At 39.0% G+C, this 14,529-nt stretch overlaps 1 protein-coding gene and 1 pseudogene across 1 annotated transcript in view; both read left to right on the top strand.

Moving 5' to 3' along the window:
* DOCK4 (dedicator of cytokinesis 4) overlaps positions 1-14,529 on the top strand; it is a 477,639-nt gene that overhangs the window by 230,934 nt on the left and 232,176 nt on the right. The gene's annotated exons all lie outside the window — the stretch shown is intronic.
* Positions 35-826, top strand: LOC105521661 (annotated as a pseudogene).

The following is a 14,529-nucleotide window of genomic DNA, read 5'->3' as shown; positions in this document are numbered from 1 at the left end:
AAGAATAGCAAAGTGGCTCCTCTAGCTACCCATGATGTGGAAAGGAAAGAAGGCCAAGAAGAAGAAGGTGTCCCTGACCCCTGCTGTCTTGAAGAAGAGGAGGCCAAGAAAGTGATACATCCCCTGTTTGAGAAAAGGCCTAAGAATGTTGGCATTAGACAGGACATCCAGCCCAAAAGGCACCTCCCTGGCTTTATGAAATGGCCCCGCTATATCAGGTTGCGGTGGCAAAGAGCCATCCCCCATAAGTGGCTGAAAGTGCCTCCTGCAATTAACCAGTTCACTCAGGCCTTGGACCACCTGACAGCTACTCAGCTGCATAAGCTGGCCCACAAGTACAGACCAAAGACAAAGCAAGAGAAGAGGCTGTTGGCCCAGGCTGAGAAGAAAGCTGTGGCAAAGGGGATGTGCCCTCTAAGAGACTACCTGTTCTTTGAGCAGGATTAACACTGTCACCACCTTGGTGGAGAGCAAGAAGGCTCAACTGATGGTGACTGCAGATGACATGGATCCCATTGAGCTGACTGTCTTCCTACCTGCCCTGTGTCATAAAATGAGGGTCCCTAACTGCGTTATCAAGGGGAAGGCAAGACTGGAATGTCTAGTCCACAGGAAGACCTGCACCACTGTTGCTTCCACACAGGTTAGCTCAGAAGACAAAGGAGCTTTGGCTAAGCCAGTGGAAGCTATCAGGACCAATTACAATGACAGGTATGATGACATCTGCCATCACTGGGGAGGAAACATCCTGGGTCTAAAATCTTTGGCTCACATTCCCAAGCTGGAAAAGGCAAAGGCTAAAGAACCCACCACTAAACTGGGCTAAATGTGCACTGTTGAGTTTTTTGTACATAAAAATAATAATTCTAAAAAAAAAAAAAGCAAAGTGGCATCAATTCTTTATGCTAGTGATCAAAATCTTAGATTAAGTACTTAGATGTGTCCAATACAAAATGAGCCAGCCTGTAAAAGTACTCCCTTTCTCGTTCATTCAGTAGAATTGTGAAGCACGTAGTATCTCCTCAGTACCAGCAAGAGTGCGTTTCCTGATAAGAACTTGTCAGTGAAGCTGGACCATATTTAGAAAGCCCACTAATTTTGTCTCAAAACAATTACTGAATATCCCTGAAGGTGGCCCAGTATGTTAAGCCTGCAAAGTGTGTTTTGGACACCTCTCGCAGTGACTAAAGATTCAGGCCCATTCCAATGGCCTCCTGCTCAAACACACCTACTCCAGGCCTCTTTTCCAGTTTACCTTCCTCACTTGTTTATGTCACATCACCAGCCCAGAGTCTCCTGAAGGCACAGCCACATTGGAGCAGCAGAAATCACATACTTTTATTTGAGATGTATACAGTCTTGACACAGTTTCTCTCTATAAAAGATAATTATTAGTTTTATAAAATGAGTTTTCCAGATTTTTACATGAGCCAATTGTTCTTAGAGCATATTTATCTGGTTGAAAGTTTATGATTTCCCCAGCCCTCAAGGGTATTGCTGGGAAAGGGAGGGAATCATTTCTCTGCAAATCATCTGTAATTTTATTACATTCATTTAACACTTATGTAATGCTTATTATATTCCAGGCACCATTCTGAGCTCTTTAAGAAATATTAATTTAATTAGCCCTTGTAACACTCTATAAGGTAGATACTACTAATATCCATGTTTTTATAAATGGGGAAACTGAGGCACAGAGAGGTTTTTTTTTTTTTTTTTTTTTTTTTTTAATAACTTGCCCAAGGTCATACAGCTGATATGTGGTGGAGCTGGTATTCTAACATGGCAGTTTATGTAGGAATCTGTATTCTAAATCACTGCTCTTCACCCATACTCATCATATACAATATCTGTAAGATTCTATATTTTTCATCAACCTATTTTTACTCACCATTGTGTAATAAGGGGTCTGTTGAGGGTTTGTGGTTTTAGGAAACTAGAGTAGGAGGGACTTGACCTCGTTAAGAATTGACAGGAAAGATCCAGTAGTGAGGGAGAGGGAAATCACTGATCACCCAAGGTCCCTTAGGAGGCATCAGGAAACAGATTTGAGTTTGCAGGTGGGGAGATTAGCCATGGGCCAGAGAAAGGAAGAGACAAAAGAATGTAGTCGTGCATAAACTGAGGTGTAGGATTGGGCATATGAGTTTTTGTTACATAAAAGCAAACTACTTAGCATTATTTGTTACTGTGTCTCCTTTAGCTTGCATTTAAAATTGGCTTCTGTACTACGTGGTGATAGAGTCATGGTGTTTGTTCATGCTTTCCATAGGTTGTGCAGCTACGGATGTGTACATTAATTCTTATCTCTGCTGTTTTGGCATATGTCAATTAATCTACAACAGACAGTAAATTTTATGGACCAGTGAAAACAACGCTGTTTACTGGTTGACTACCTCCCTTATAACTTTCATTACTTTGTTTACTGATGTACTCTAAGCCTTCATTAGTTAAAGTTGTAAATTAGTCTTGGGACTAATCTATTAATGTATTGCATTCTCATCAGAGAATATATTTAATAGGACCTGAGTGCCGCCAGTTGGTACTCAGCTGGCATAGGGCTGCTCATGCATGTGAGCTGCTGGCATGAGCTTTTATTTGAGAAAATAGCAGCAGGGTAATACTTCTGGAAAAAGTGTTATCCCGATGATTAAATACAAAAAGTCTTATCCTAGTAATTAAGTACAGATGAGGTTTACTGTCTGCTTGTGACTTATTCACATACTTTTCTGAAGCTAGGTATTTTTCCTAACATCACGCCATTAAACTCTCCGTTTTTCTTGAAATAGTTCCTTTCCATATAAATTTTATATTGGCTACAATTACCTTCTATTTCGTATGTCATTCCATTCTATCATTTAAGGAAAGTAATGAATGCAATTGGTGAGGTATAAATTTTTTTTAATATGGAAATATGGATTCATACTGAAGTCTGAGATACATCTGGATATCTCTTCATCCCCAGGACACATACCTGTCTGTCATCTTGTGCTGGAGTCAGATGGCAAGAGTTCAAGTCCTGGCTTTGTCATTTAGTAGCTACATCAGCTTTGGCAAGTTAATTCATGTCTCTCAGGGCTGTTAACTTGTCTGATAAGTAGAGATAATAATAATGCTTTCCCTATGGGGTTATTGGAGGATTAAATTTAGTGTAATACTTTCCACCTGATAATTGGTCAGTAAATCTTAGTTATTAGAATGATTATTTTTAAAAAATAATATAGGAAATATACTTAACCAGAAATAATATGTGTTGGTTGCTCTTGAAGCCTTAAAGAAATATGTTCCAAGGAACTGTTTATTTTTTTACGTATATGGTATTATAGTTATGTAATATTTAGAGACCTACTAGTAAACAGGTAAAATGGAGTCAGAGGTATAAGATTTGCTTTAAAATACTTCAGCAATGGCAGAACAAAGAGAAAGAAAAAGCAAAAAGGAGAAAATATAAGAAAGTATGTGGAGAAAGTAAGACAAAATTTCTTGGTTATGAATTCCCTGTGATAGGTATATGAGCTCTTGGTTGAACTTCTAGCATATAGTATATATATAGCTAATGAATTACCTGCTTAAAATTTATTAATGTTTTCTGTATGTAGGCCATAAAGCAATGAGAAAAGACATTTTTTTTTCCAATCTCTTTAAAGAACATTGGATTGGTTTAGTCACTAGCCCCATAGATGATGGTCTGAATTCCGTTCTGCCTAGAACAATATACTCGTTATATGAACTGACAGTTATGTTTTTCATAATGTATTTGACAAAACTTAAGAGGAATGTTTTCCTAATGGTCTAGGACATTCAGTGTTATATCATACATACATTATAATAATATTCCGCATGAGCCTTGACTCAGACTTAAAATAGGCAGCTTTTAGAAGATTAATAAAGATTCTGTGAGAGAAAATACCTTGTATACTTAAATCCTTAAAGGATTTTTGCCTTACAGGCAAAATCAGTACCATCTTCCTAGAAATTCTGAATACATATAGGTTTATCCTCCCAAAGGTGAGGGAATTCCAGTTGTAAGAATGCACATCACCTCTACCCATTTGCTAGTTCATTCACTCACTATGAAAGTGTGGGAGGAGTAAGTGAAGTGTTGTATGCCAGCTGTATGAGGTCCTTTGAGCGTTTGTAGAGGTTTAAAGGTGAATCCTGAAGCAACGGCAGAAGCAATCCAGACACAAGTGAAGGAATCTACTTTGAAAAAGAGGAAGGGCGCTTCTTTTATTAATGTGGAAGATGAGGGAAGTGAAATGGGTGTAAAACGCTGAGATGGAATCAAGAGACTGGGTCTGTGGCCTTGATCTTTTTTTAAGTAAAGGAGGAAACAAGACCAACTGCCATTGGAGAGCAAAAGAGAGGACAGAGAGAGCTGAGGACTGAAAGTGAGTTGTAGGAGGAAGGTAAGCAGATGTGAAGCAAATGTGTGATAGGGATGCAGCAATCCAACCCCTGGGCATGCATCTAAAGAAATGAAACCAGTGTGTCCAAGAGATACCTGCACTTCCATGTTGACTGCAGCACTATTGACAATAGCCAAGATGTGGAGTCTACCTAAGTGTCCATCAACAGATGAATGGATAAAGAAAATGTGGTAGATACACACTTTGGAATACTATTCAGCCTTAAAAAGAAGGAAACTCTGTCATTTGGGACAACATGGATGTACCTGGAAGACATTATGTTAAGTGAAATAAGCCAGGCACAGAGAGACAAATAGTGCATGATCTCACTGACATGCAGAGTATAAAAAAAATTGAACTCATAGTAGTGGAGAGAAGAAAGGGAATTACTAGGGCTTAGGGGAGGGAATTTTGGAAAAAGAGGATACAAAATTTCAGTTAGATAGAAGGAATAAGTCCAAGAGAGCTATTGTACAACATGGTGGTTATGTTTAATAGCAATGTATTATATACGTGCACATTGCTGAGGGAGTAGATTTTAACTGTTTTCATCACCAAAAAACAAACAAACAAACAAACAAAAAATGTGAGGTAAATCATGTGTTTTACCTCACAGTAGGTTAGCTTCATTTAGCCATTCTACAATGTATACGTATTTAAAAACAACATGTTTTATTTAGAATTGATAAATATATACAATTTTTATTTATCAATTCTGGATTTTTTTATTTTTTTTTTTAAAGACGGAGCCTCACTTTATTGCCCAGGCTGGAGTGCAGTGGTGTGATCTCGGCTCACTGCAACCTCTGCCTCCTGGGTCCAAGTGATTCTCCTGCCTTAGCCTCCAAGTAGCTGGGACTACAGGCATGTGCAACCATGCTCGGCTAATTTTTTATAATTTTAGTACAGATGGGATTTCACTGTGTTAGCCAGGATGGTCTCGATTTTCTGACCTCGTGATCCTCCCACCTCGGCCTCCCAAAGTGCTAGGATAACAGGTGTGAGCCACTGCACCCAGGCCGTTTCTATTTATCAATTCTAAATGAATAAATAAATAAATGTTTAAAATATGTAAATAAGTGTGAAAAAGAAAAGTGTGATAGGGAGTAAATGAGTGCTCATAGAATTGCTGAGTGCAGTGAGGGCCGTGCCAACGGGAGACATCTGAAATTGCTGGTGCATCCAGACTCCCAGGTTAGCTTTTGCTAGACGTGCTTAGCAAATAGGGATCAGAAGCAGGTGATAAGGTTGGAGACTGAAACATCATAGGTGGAAAAGAATGAGAAAATTGAGAATTTTGTGTCACAAGGAAAATCTAAGAAGTTACCATCATAGCTTCCAATGGGTGAGGCTGATACAATCTAATAGCCTTTTCAGTTTTCAAAGGAAATGAAAGAACTGTGCTTCTTTAGAAAAGACTGAGTTGCTAAGAAAGTTTTTCAAGAGTTTACAGAAAGAATTGTTGGGGAGAATTGTTATTTGGCCCAGACTAGTAAAAAATGCTAATATTTTTGTGTATGTATGCTAGTACATAATACAGTTAAGACAGCAGATATGGCTTTTTAATTCCCTGCACTATGCTAGTATTTCTCATTTCATACATCATTGAAAATTTATAGCACGATCACAGAAGTTCAGCATCTATATTGTTATGTAAATTAGGAGCATATATTGTTTTGAACATCAAAAATTATGGGCATAGATACCTTTTTGTAGTTTCATGTTATAAAATCAGCTCAAAAATGTGACGGCTCCAAAGCAGAGCAATAATGTAGGGAAAATGTCTGAGTGGCCAGACGTGCAGGGAGTACAACTTTGTTTGAGAACAAAAATAGATGGAGACGGCATTCAGAGACCCTCCTTGGATTGTGGCAATATCAGCTATTCCATACGGCCCAGAGCATTTCCTGCCATGTCTAGACATGCTGGCACAGATTTCTCTGTGGGTGTCTGCCTGCCTGTCAGTGACCCGCAGCGACCTTCCCTCGGGCCCCCTGTTGAAAGGCACTCCTGCTTTCCGCCCTCGCTCTTCTCCCTCATTTGATTGTTCCAGCAGGTGCGTGAAATGTGGGATTGTTGTCACTTCAGAGTTAATCAGGTTTGTGGTTTACTCCCCCTTTGGTCACACTTCTGTGTCACATTAAAAAAAAAAAAAATCACAAATAATTGCTTTAGAGATGCTGTGATGTCAATAATGGGAGGGTTTTAAATATGCAATGAGCCAGAAGGAGGATCTAAATTAATACAAAACAAGCAAAGAAATGCTTTATTCATACTGAGAGCACCCAGGGTAGAAGTGATTTACTTTTTTCTCTGTAGCATTTTAAGAGCCATACAATTCTAGTTGTTTTTGAAGTTGTAAATTACTGCATCGTTATAATGTGTTATTATAATAATAGGTGGCCAGAAATTCCAAGTTGCAGAAAACCAAAAACTCACAGAGTCAGTGAACTCAGAACTGACTTTCTCTTTCCCTTTCACTCTAAGCTCTGATTATTCAAGCTACTTGTCTCTTTTTACTTAAATAGTGCAGGATTTTAGAACGTGACCAGAAGGTCCTTTTACCCCTATTCCTGTGTTTCAAAAGTGATGATTGATGTTCTTTTCACTAGGATTTGGATCATCTCTGTCTTTCTTCCTTTGCCCTATGTCTGCTACCCATAAGGTATTCAGAATTATTTCGCTTTCCTGAGTTCCCTACAGGATAAGCTATGGTCACACATAACAACCCACCTCACAAGGACTTCTTTGGTATTCAACGCCATTTGTGTTGTAAGATGGTTCAACATTAACAAAGGAATTATTAATGGTGCAGTTCTTGTTAGTTGCTTTTCCAAAGATAAGGCTTTGCCCACTCATCATCTAGATGTTCTCAGCACCTTGTGAGAGTGCCTGACACAGGCTTGGGACTGATGCAGTTAGAGGAAGCTTGTAAAACAAGTCTTACATTGTTGTTGAGGGAAAGCATTAAGAGATCATGCCATTATTATCTTAATTTTTGCTATCATCTTTCCACTGTGGTGAGGATGTGCTTATTAAGAAGAGAGAGTACTCAAAGTGTTGAGTGCATCAAAAATGTTTATAGAGTCGTTTCATGTTACACTGTGCTAATAAGAACTGTGCTCTCAGCCCTGTCTCTGGGGAAACGTCATTTGCAAACACTGTCATGCTTTAAAAGTACATAAAAATTGTCAGATAAATGTATAGCATCTTCCCCCAAGTATTTCCATGTAGACATTTTGGACTACAAGTTAAACAGAGACTGCATCTTTTTTTTTTATTTCAGTTGAGCTTTATAAAGTTCATACTCTTCTTGTGGAATTGCTGATGTTCATTCGTTCATTCATTTATTTATTCAGCAAACAATTCTTGCTGTCCTTCTCAGGGCGAGACACTCATTTGGACATTGGGAACATATCATTGAATAAAACAGGAATGAAAGATTCCTACCTTCACGCCATTTATTAATATGTTGTAAGACAATTCAACATTAACAAAGGAGTTATCAGTGATGCAGTCCTTGTTAATGCCTTTTCCAAAGATAAGACTTTGCCAGTAGACAGAACGTATAGTCTACTGATGTTCAAAATATTCCAGGAAGTATTTTTTCCAGGTTGTTTAGTTATATAGTATACCTCTAAGGATTTTACTTGAAATGAACTTTGAGATTTCTAAAGTCTTCTGAACTTAGAGTCATGGCTATCTTTCTTAAATCAACAGTCAATCAAAATCATTTCCTTAATTGACCAGTTTCTGTATCATCCCTTTGTATGGTACCCAATATGCAATTTTTATTTTACAAAAGTATTTCACATTTCTTAACAGTCAATCAAAATCATTTCCTTACTTCACCAGTTTCTGTATCATCCCTTTGTATGGTATCCAATATGCAATTTTTATTTCACAAAAGTATTTCACATGTCTAAAGCAATGGTTCCTAACTTTTTCAGTACCAAAGATTTCTTTTTAAAAGTATATAAACGATAGACTTCAACAGAAAATAATGTACCTGTTCTCATAAGCATTAACATTTTCCTATCAGTTAAGAAGCTCTGTAGCTCCCAGGTTAAGAAAGCACCTGATCTTTAAAAAATATAGTTGAATGAGTTATCTAATTAATAAATAGTGTTTAATGATGCCTTAGATCATTTTCATTTTTTAAAGTTATAATGAATATAAAGAACCTATCAGTAAGCTGTTGTGTCCATCAGTAAAAGCTATTGGAAGACAAATTTGATTTTGGCTTGTAAACAAAAATGTATCTGAAACAGATCTCAAGTCAACTTAGTTTATTTTGCCAAAGTTAAGGATATGCACCTAGGAAACAGGTCTGTGCCTTTCTCCGAAGATGAGAATATTGAGACTTCAATATTTAAAGGGGAAACGCAGGCTGGAGGGGAAAGAGAAAGGTGGTCGCATTATTGGATCCACATGTTGCAAGAGAAAAGGAATAGGTAGGGGAATAGTCAATTATGTATTCATCTCATGCTCAGTAAATGAACACTTTACAGACAATAAGGTGAACATAGAGTAACTACTTGTGGAGATATTTAACCTGTTATCTGTAGCTCTCTGCTTAGGAGCAAAAGGAAAGGCAGCTTCTTGCATGACTCAGCTTTCAGCTTAATCTTTTTCCCTTTGGTAGAGTGAACTGGGATCCCAAGTTTTTATTTTCTCTTCACAGATGTAATTTCATGAAAAAAAGAAAACCTCTTTAAGATAATAAATGCATGAATGATTTATTATACTTACTGTTTTTGCAGAGCTTGAATTACATGGATTTTTAGTACTTATTCTGGGTTTATTTATGACTTTTCTGCCTTTTTAAGAAACTGCGTGCTTCAACTCAGAGTACTTATAAAGAGCCCAGGTTTACTTTAACATTCCTTATTATAGATACCTTCCTAATGAAAAGATGTTAGAAAGGTCAGAATAATTTCTGAATATAGATCAGAGTGATTCTTTTCTCATGAAATGTCAAAGATACAGTGTTTCCAATGATCAAATAATAGAAATTCCCAGAATGATAAGCAGAACGCATTCTGCCTACATACAGGCTTTCTCATTTCATGCTCCCTATTTCTGTTGACCAGATCCTATCTCTGCCTACTTTTGGTTACTTCTCTAAGGAACTCGTTTTTTAGTGAAATTCTTAATGAGTTCTCTAGAGAGAGATTCAAGCAAGTATTTTTCTCAGTTTAGTTATACAATAGACCTTTTTCTAAGGATTTTACTTGAAACGAACTTTGAGATTTCTAAGGTCTCAGGTCTTCTGAACTTAAAGTCATGGCTGTTTTTCTTAAATCAATAGTCAATCAAAATCATTTCTTTACTTCACCAATTGCTTAATCTGGTAATAGTACAGAAGATGTGAAACAGCAGCTGATCTGAACATTATTTATAATTTTAAAGAGTATTATATTTCTTTTTTATTGAATTTTACCTTCCTAAAAACTCTTCCCTATAATTTTACCTTTCCTAAAAACAAAGGTATTTGTTTCAGATATCTTTATTTTTCTGCAAAGACAAATAGCACGAAGTGCTTTACAATCATCCTGACTAATAAGAAAGAATTGGCTTGTTTTTCAAAATTGGCAATGGAATTGGCTATAGCTTAAAAATGTGTCTCCTGTTGTATCATTCAACTAAACCCAAATTCTTTATGTGCTGACAAAGCCATCACATCATTTGGTTGCATAGTCCTCAACACTCAATTATTTGTAAGGTGAACATGGGCTTGAACATTAATATATTTAAAAGAAAACATCATCTATCTCCTCTTTAGGTAAACTCTGGAAACAGTTGTATCAGAAGTCTTCCTCTTTCCATTGCCCTTTAATCAGAAGAGCTCATGACTCTAACTTTGCTTTAGTTTTAAAATTAGAAGGCACATTAATAATCTTATCTGGGAAGACTTGCTTGAGAAGTTGCTTTCATTTATTGCCAAGGAAAAACTCTGTCATTTGTGTTGTCATGTAGTTGGGAGGAAGAGAGGAAAACTCTTTGACCCTAAGATACCAAGCGTACATTGCCTGTTTTCTGTTATACATGACTATCATAAAACACAGTCAGCAATTCTGATTAATTAAGACTAGGGCTGGGCCGGGCACGGTGGCTCAAGCCTGTAATCCCAGCACTTTGGGAGGCCGAGACGGGGGAATCACGAGGTCAGAAGATGGAGACCATCCTGGCTAACCCGGTGAAACCCTATCTCTACTAAAAAATACAAAAAACTAGCCGGGCGAGGTGGCGGGCGCCTGTAGTCCCAGCTACTCAGGAGGCTGAGGCAGGAGAATGGTGTAAACCCGGGAGGCGGAGCTTGCAGTGAGCTGAGATCCAGCCACTGCACCCCAGCCTGGGCGACAAAGAGAGACTCCGTCTCAAAAAGAAAAAAAAAGACTAGGGCTTTTGGGTAAAAACAGTGGTCTTTTAACATAGCTGGGCTTTAAACAAACAGGAAGCTTTTGGTCCATCCTGACTCAGTCAATCAGGATCTCCAGGGTGGGGCCTGGGCTTTATACAGCTCACCAGGAGAATATTGTACACAATCGGGTTGGTGCAAGGGTCTTGTATCGGTTCGAACCCTGAGAGCGCAAACAAATAACACAAGACAGTGTGGAGGAACACGCTGTACAGAGCGCCTGGGTGCAGACAGGCCGAGGCCTAAAATGGCGTCAGCCCCAAGTGAGGTTGGAGCAGGGGTTTTATAGTCCTCTGTAAAAAGGAAGTGTCCCCGTCTGACGTGACAGCTACATAGTACCTGGAAGGTCTTCCGCTCCATCTTCAGGGGGTGTGTGGGTATGTGTCTTCCGGCCAGCTCTCTTCCTGCTTCTGCTATCTTGCTGACGCACGCTGCTGGGCCTTGCACCTTGGGACTGGGGGAGAATCTTTCAGTTGGAAACCGCTGAATTAGAAGGTCCATGGGTCTCTTCTGTTTACCACTGATCATTCCCTGTACATAGGGCATCTATTCGAATGTTCTTCATCTCTGCCATCATGAGCACCAAAGCTCCGTAGTCCAGCGGCCACTGCAGAGCTGCCAGCATACCTTTCAGCTGCTTCCCAAAGTATCTTGCCTGGACAGAGGTAGCACCAGTTTCTTGGAGGCATAAATACAGCAATTTATAGTACAGCCTGAGCTTTTTTGATTTGTCCTTTGTCACTCATTCTAGGAGAGAGCACAGTAACAGCTCTCTTCACAGTGTTAGGGAGGAAAGTAATTTTTTCTTTAACCCTCTTAAGTTCTTATTTGGGATGGTCCTCTTTATCAAAAGACAAATTAAAAAGAGAAAAAGAGAAGTTTACTAACATGTGTATTTCATACATTCATGAGGTATGTTAATACCTAGGGAATGAGAAATTCTCAAAGAGGTGGCTTTGAATTCCAGCTTATGTAGCATCTTCAAGAAAGAACAGTAAATTTTGGAAAAATGATATGAGCAAAGAGGACTTGAAGTCTCTAAGGGAGGCAACTTCTAGGAAGGCAAATAACTGGCAGACAAAGGCTAGTTGGTAAAGAGTGTTGGTAGGGATACCTCTGGTGCCATCTCCAGGCCTGTAACGTTTAAAGTTGTCATCAGTGGTTAACCTTTGTTCTCCCTAGTAGAAGAAGGGGCAGGTCTGTGACCATACCACCCTGAATGTGCCTGATCTTGTTTGATCTCAGAAACTAAGCAAGCCAGGCCTGTTAGTACTTAGATGGTATAAGAGAGGCAGGATTCTTTTTGTTTTTGTAAATCTATGCATTGCCTTTAGGCAATTAGAGGGAAGGCAGAGAGCTTTCCAGTACCTGCTTCTTAATTGCCTTTAGCTCAACAATTCTTATGCCAAAGAGGCATGTTTTGGGGTGCCATATTTTGGTCTCCCGCAGCAGATTGTTGGACGTATCTTACACTGTCAGGCAATCAGAAAACATTTGACAGGGCCGGGCGCGGTGGCTCACACCTGTAATCCTAGCACTTTGGGAGGCTGAGGCGGGCTGATCACGAGGTCAGGAGATCGAGACCATCCTGGTTAACACAGTGAAACCCCATCTCTACTAAAAATACAAAAAATTAGCCAGGTGTGGTGGCAGGTGCCTGTAGTCGCAGCTACTTGGGAGACTGAGGCAAGAGAATGGCATGAACCCAGGAGGCGGAGGTTGCAGTGAGCCGAGACTGTGCCATTGCACTCCAGCCCGGGCAACAGAGCGAGACTCCGTCTCAAAAAAAAAAAAAAAAAAAAAAAAAAAAGAAAAGAAAACATTTGACAGAATGCAGGAGAAGCAGTGAAATAGAAACAATTCAGATCACCTTACATTTGTATTCTATTGCCTTTTAGGGAGAGGCTCTAGGGTCAGCACTGCACTGTGGAACCATCCTCTTAGCTCTTCTCATTATTTCTTCATCCATCTTACCACCCCTTAGCTTCTGGTGTGTCTCCCTTCACACCTACCCAGTGTAGAATGGGTATTAATTATTATCCTCACACTCCTCACACAGCGTAGTTAATTTTTTTTTTCTTTTTTTTAGACAAGGTCTCATTCTGTTATCCCAGCTGGAGTGCGATCTCAGCTTATTGCAGCCTCCACCTCCTGGGCTCAGGTGATCCTCCCATCTGAGTCTCCTGAGTACCTGGGATCACAGGCATGCACCACCCCACCTGGCTAATTTTTTTTATTTTTTGTAGAGACAAGGTTTCACCATGTTGCCCAGGCTGATCTTGAACCCTGAGGCTCAAGTTATCTGCCCGTTTCTGCCTCCCAAAGTGTTGGGATTTCAGGCACGAGTCACTGTGCCCAGATTAGCATAGTTCAGTTGAAGACAAATGACTGCTTTTTCAAATGTGTTACATGGGTTTTTTTTTTGTTTTGTGTTTTGTTTTTTAAATTGGTTTATATGAGTATAAAAAAAAAATGACAGTTGTTTTTCCAATTAGTTTAATAGAACACGACGGTCTAAATGTTTTCTCTCTTACTGTTGTTCTTCTCGGAGACCATAAATCTATTTCAATGATATTTAACTGTTGAAAATTAGTTTACAAGCGTTCTTTGTAATTTTCTGTGGATTGATTAGCTTGCTAATCTTTCTCACAACATGTTTAACCGAAGATACTACCCAGTCATATATTTTTGGATAAAAGTACATGTTGTGTAACTTTTGTGTTCATTGAATCACTAAACAGTTTTACTTCTTATGTGAGGTGAACTATAAAAGTGACAAATATAAATCCATGCAGAAAAATATAACAATTTTTATGTGAATCTATAAAAATGTATTTCATATAAAATATCAAAATTTTTGATATTGGCCTTCCCAACTGAAGGGTTACTTCTACTGAGTGGCTTACAAGGAGGCACAGAGGACAGAAGCATCCTACTGAGAAAGATAAGAGAAGCCATCAGGACCTTCAGATCCCTACTGTGCCTCCTATATTATTTGTGTGACCAGGAAGAACATTTCTACCACACTATGCTGTGAAACACACTTGTTATAATTAGAGGTCTTTTTGAGTACATCAGAATATCAGTAGTTCAACTGAGCAGTTGGTCACAGGTATAATCTCTGTAAACACAGATACGTTGTGGCTTTTTTTGTCGTTGTTTGACTTCATGCAGTTTTGTTTGTGTATTCATTTATTTGGTTGATTTGTTTTTGTTGTTGTTGTTTTGAGTTTTTTTCCCAGACAAGGACTTTGCTATCTTGCCCAGACTAGACTTGACCTGTAGGCTCAAATAATCCTCCTGCCTCAACCTCCTGAGTAGCTGGGACAACAGGAGTGTGACATTATGCTTGGCCATTTGTACTTAGTATGTTTTAATTTTATTAAGAATATTCACACAAAAATCTTTTGGTTTGTGTGACATAGTTAGTCTTGCTCTTCTTTGTCCATTTCTTTCTTTTTTTTGAGACAGGGTCTTACCCTGTCACCCCACGGAAGTGCGGTGGTGTAATCATGGCTCACTGCAGCCTCGACCTCCCAGGCTCAAGCAGTCTTCCCACTTCAGTCTTCTGAGTAGCTGGGATTTTTCAGCTACTGAGTGCCTGGGACTATAGGCACATGCCACATGCTCGGCTGATTCTCCTTCCTTCCTTCCTTCCTTCCTTCCTTCCTTCCTTCCTTCCTTCCTTCCTTCCTTCCT

The sequence above is a fragment of the Colobus angolensis genome, unplaced genomic scaffold (assembly GCF_000951035.1).
Source record: "Colobus angolensis palliatus isolate OR3802 unplaced genomic scaffold, Cang.pa_1.0 Scaffold403, whole genome shotgun sequence".
Taxonomy (NCBI): Eukaryota; Metazoa; Chordata; class Mammalia; order Primates; family Cercopithecidae; genus Colobus; species Colobus angolensis.
The sequence above is the reverse complement of the archived record's forward strand: the minus strand, read 5'-3'. Positions and strand labels throughout refer to the sequence as shown.